Source organism: Dunckerocampus dactyliophorus, chromosome 5 (genome assembly GCF_027744805.1).
Source record: "Dunckerocampus dactyliophorus isolate RoL2022-P2 chromosome 5, RoL_Ddac_1.1, whole genome shotgun sequence".
NCBI lineage: Eukaryota > Metazoa > Chordata > Actinopteri > Syngnathiformes > Syngnathidae > Dunckerocampus > Dunckerocampus dactyliophorus.
This window is the reverse complement of record NC_072823.1, coordinates 31,553,044-31,558,461: the sequence shown is the minus strand read 5'-3', so window position 1 is coordinate 31,558,461 and position 5,418 is coordinate 31,553,044. Positions and strand designations below refer to the sequence as shown.

At 46.3% G+C, this 5,418-nt stretch overlaps 1 pseudogene; it reads right to left on the bottom strand.

The window, feature by feature from the left end:
- Positions 1-841: 841 nt before the first annotated feature.
- On the bottom strand, positions 842-4,321 carry LOC129181153 (acyl-coenzyme A thioesterase 2, mitochondrial-like; annotated as a pseudogene).
- Positions 4,322-5,418: the final 1,097 nt, after the last annotated feature.

Genomic DNA, 5,418 nt, shown 5'->3' with positions numbered 1-5,418 from the left:
ATTTGTAGTCTTAATAATGTTTTATTTTGAAAAGTGTCCGGATTCTCTCTGTTACATCCGTCTCACTTGACGCATGTCCATTGTGGGTGTGCTAACTTTATCTCATGCCGCACAGATAGACTACTACTGTATTTTTACCATTTTTCCTTTCACCTCATATGTGGTGTCAAATGCTGATACTATGTGGGAATGCATAAAGGTACGTTTTGATGACTTATCGAGTGCTAATGTGCACATTTGTGTCAAGTTATTTCATGCTAGCACACTGCCTTTTACCACACACGTCAAACAGCCATGTAATCATCTCTCTGGAAAAAAAGCTTGAATTGGTGGATGGTGGGGTCGGCATCCATTTTGTGCTTTTGATGTTGTTCATGTCTTAGTTTTACACAATGCATAATAAATAACATACATTAAACTAGATCTCTCATCTGCTGGACTTTGTCCATTTCTATCAGGACTGTCCAGCTGTCCTTTAATATATATAATTACAAAACAACAACATTATAGATATATTTCAAGACAAATTGTTTTATTCATAGTTGTATGCCTTTTTGCTGTATTTGTCCACTTTTGCTGGGTTTTTGTTTATTTTGGACACTTTGGACATTGATGCGGGCTTTGCCAGGAATGCGATCCTGCCAGGCGACATAAGAGTGTGTCCAAGTTCTGCGTTCTTGAGCATTCAGACACAATGGTGGACATCCCCTTTGTTAATGCTTGTATTTAATTGACAAATAAATGCATGATGCAAGAAATACCCCGTTTTTCACTTTTAACACACACACCTCCTCGCTAAATGTAGCGACCATGCCACAAAATTGTCAACACAGATCTCATCTACGTATGAGGTATGTTATGATGCTATGGTCGCCACAGTACGCCCTCATGTCGGACACATGCAGCCTCTCTGGTGCCCCGGAGGTCAGGTGTACATGGTGTACTGTAGTCGGACAACCTGTTCCAAGCAGACCTGGTGCTGCCATTACTAATGTTGATGGTGATTATTGGTAACAGTGATTCAGGGTGCAGAGAAGTCTGAACATCTACGTGTTTTATCTGACACATCTTAAGTAACATTGATCAAGCGTAGAATTACGACAGCTTCAGTTTGGACATAGGGACTACAACCACGACGTCCACTATGAAAACTCTGACAAAAATCAGGAGGACGACGATGACCCTTCAGACCCTAGCAAGAACTTCTTAGAGCCGCACCGCAGCTGTTCAACACCGATGGATAAAATATCCACACGTCACTCGCTGCCACTGACCCTGGAAACACCGAGGTAGGTTGGAGTGTAAGGTTTATAGTGTGTGCAACGCACTTGGTGCTTCCAATCCTGCCTCACACACTGTCACTTCCATATTATGTTTATTGTCATTCATAGTAGCGATGCCATAGTTCACCGTCTCTTTGGCTTCTGGCTGCCCTGTTCTTGTTTCACATTTTAATCTTGCAAGATCTTGTGACACCCATATTATTTAGTGAATATTCAGACACAAGTATTGTGACATAATTATTATTTCGGGTGTTGTTGTGACTCGGATGGCGTGGCGTACGTGACAGGACGTGGTGCGTTAGGTAGCGAACTCACTGCAGCAGACTCGGAAGAGGGCCAGTTCTGATCGTCCTCGCTCACCACCAGCTGCACAGGACACTGCACACGTCCCACCTGCCAGGACACACCGTGATGGACAACATGAAAGAGTCACCACAGAACCAGATCCAGGACCAGAACCAAGACTCACGTCCACTTTGAGGGTGGGGTCGCTGGTGATGAGCAGCAACACCATTTTCATGACGTTCTGGTTCTTCTCGTTGACTTGAATCTTGTCTGAGTACCTGATTGGACACCAAGGACACGCTTATATCACACACATACATAAGAGATCAAAACACAAAGCTGTTCGGATTTGTCCGCACGCGCCACCACTGAACTGTTTTATTTATGCTCGTTACATTTGGCTGACTGCCAATTTTACAAGCACGGGCGATCACAGTGGAAGTTAGAATCGTAATGCTCCAAGTTGGTCGCAGAAATCTAAGTACAGCGTATTGGTGACGGTGTACTGGAAGATAAAGGGTTAAATAGACATCTTGCTTCATTAATAATGACACTGTGGCAACTAACTCTGCTCCATAACACACTTCATACTAAGAAAAGATCCATGTTGACAATTTAGCTACATTGTCGTTATATTTAGCGAGTAGGCGTGCACATTAACAATGAAAGACAGGAAGTGTTTCCACATTCATGCATTTATTCAGTAATTAAATACAAGAGCTTGACCCCCGATTTGTAGGTAAGTATCACCGTGCAATGCTGGTCTGAAAGCTACACAAACCCCTTCACAATGCAACCCAACACCTGACCAGCGACAGAGCCAAGATGGCAGAGCTTGGACACACTCCTCCATAGTCTGGCAGCAGCTCAGCTTCCTGGCGAAACACGCACGTGTCCAAAGTGTGGCGCAAGGGCCATCTGTGGAACGTGGAAAAGGTCTGTTTGTCCATGCCTATATTTTGTTATTGAAGTATTCCTAAAAGTAATGTTAAAATACCGTCTCGTCTCATGAATGCAATATGGTGTATCGTCTCGTCTCGTGACACCCCCGTGAACTAACATCCATTCATATTTAGTCGTCATCCTGAGTAAAGATTGACCTTACTGATTATAGAAAGCAAATATATCCTCCTGCTTGGCTATGATTGGCTGCACGTGAGTTCCACTGACGCACACTGCACACGTGGGCTGAAACATGCACACACAGTGTGGTGTCTCGTGTGCTGCGATACTGCCCTCTCCTGTGTTTCTGTTGCACTACAAGCTCCACACCACCATAATGAACAGATGAGGAACACCTGGGACTAATGGGCAACGGCAGCACTTAAGAAGCAAGCACACCTTCCGACGTTGCCAGATCGTTGCCCTTCGCTTCCCGACTCAGGCTCCATTTGCTCAGCAGTTACCCTCTGTCTGCTAGCCATTCTGCCTACCTTTTTTCCTTGTTACCTGCCCGGCCACTCCGGCAGCGTTAGCAATTTTCTGTGCCTTCCTGCTTTGAGTATTCAGCAGTGTTTTTTGTTTATCTTCCTACCCGTTTGGTAGCTCTTTCTGTTCTACCCCTTTTTCCCGTGTAGTATCCGGGTCTCCTTTTGTTGCTACTTCTTTAGTTGTCTTTTTACATCTTTGTTGTACTTTTGCTTTTGTTACTTGCTGATTTGGAAATAAAACATCTGTCCAAATCACACGTCGCCTCCCGCATCTTGGGATCCAAGCCGCGGCACGCTCCGTTCCTCACACACAGGGGGTGAAAATGTGGATAGTGTGTGATTCACGTGTGGTTCATCTGCTACCTGCTACATCCAGGTAAGCCAGCATCCTGAGCATGAAACTGCTGCTGTAAAAGAGGCCCAACATGGCGATGTGGCCAAGCACCTGCGGGTGCTGCTGCAGGAACCCGAAGGCCTTCTGCACCCCCGCAGTGTCAGTTAGCATGAAAACAACAAACGCTGATGAAAACAATCTCAAAATACCTCAAAGTACAAGTTGTCCACCATCTTGCCTGTCTGCTGGCTGATTTTAGGGGTCAGGTAGTCAAGAGCCAGCGAAGCGAAGCCGTGAAAGGCGAGCAGCGCGGCCCGATACTCCACTAGCTGGCCCTCACCCCCCCAGATTTCAAGGATGGCGGGGAAAGGTCCGGGTCCTTGTGACATTTTGTATTATTCATCACGTGAGGTTTTTTGTGTGGTCTGGACTGTACCTGAGGGCAGGAAGAAAGTCCGTCCTCTGTGACGGGGATCCTGCGGACGCCAGGCGCCATGTACCAGCGTTCCACCACCTGAGACGCCAGCGCCACCTGGTCCATGAAACCCTCAGTTCGGTAACCCAGATGCACTGAGATGGTGAACTCCATGGGGGTCTGCACGTTCATCTTCCTCATCCTGATGATGAGGATGAAGCAAGCATGTTGACCAGGATGGAACTGGTCTGAGGCTCCACAGGAGACCCACCGGTTCCACCCCGGAGTATGTCCCCCCCATGCTGGCATCCTGGGACACTGCAAAGACAAAGACGGTGTTTCGGAAAGTGTCCAAAGTGTGTCTCTTGGAGGGCGTACCATTAACAGAGCCACCGGCATCAGACACGTAGTGAGCGAACGCCTTCCACCGTGTCCGCCCCTCGCAGCGATGGAAGGCGTGGACGGTGAGCTGGACACCAGGGGACGCATTCTGGACCACAATGACAAACTTCTCGTCCACCAGTCCTCTGGACGGATGGACCGACACCTTGACTACACAATGCTTCACCTCCATGCTGACCTGCACGTACGTGCACAACCCGTGTTATACCACATCATTTTCAAATTTAATGACATTAGCCCCTTTTCCACCAAAAGTTCAGGAACTTTTAATTCCTGCCACCTATGAGCACTTTTTCCACCACAGGAACTTGATGAGGAACCTTGCAATTTACCTTGGTAGTTTGAAACACTCCCGTTTCCACCAAAATCTACCAGGCTAAAAAAGTTCCTCCGAACCAATAGGTACGTTTTGGAAATTCCTGGAACTACGGAGAGGCGGGCTGTGCTGATTGGTTGAACACACTTATAGTGTTTCTACACAGCTGCCATGTTTCAAACATGTGTGCATCTGCAAACGTTTTCACTTTAGGTACCAGGAACTAAATGTTCCTGAATTTTTTGGTGGGAAGGGGGCTACTGTTTCTGGAAATAAAATGTTCCTGTCGCCCTATGTGTTTGGCATTTCCACCATATTTCAAAGTTCATGGTAATTTATTCAAATCAGGCTGACGACAAATGAAAAATGACAAATGAGTTTGACTTGAAATAAGATAAGGTCAGAGACACACACCACACTGGCTACCTACTAGCCGGCTAGCGACTAGCTTCACAACACACTTGCCCGCACTTGCTCTCAGAATGAGTAAATTAAGACCAAAACAGTAACATGTAGCTTACTTTAAACTGAGGAAAAAAAAGCAGTTTCTATGAGACCTTTGTGGGCCCCTGGAAATCTTGTGGCCCAAGGCAATTGCCTGTGTTTGCCTAATGGTAAGTGTGCCCCTGGTCACAGACTGTTAGAGAGCATGTCATAATGTTATGGTTACATTATTAGTGAATCATCTCTGTTTGCTTCAGGGAGCAAGTGAGTTTTTAGAATCCTGCACCTCTAAAACAGGCCCCTGTCTTTCAGGTTTTTTCCTTTGGTTTCGTGTCATGTCAGTCCAATGCAAAGTATCTCCACACGCGACTCCTACTACCTGGATTATCCGTAAACCGAGACAGCAGGTGTTGTTTTTCGGTGAGGACTGTTTAGTTACCTCCATGCTCATGCGCCCACGTCAGTTTCACCAAGAATCCATATGCCTCGCAGAGGGAAAAAGTTACATT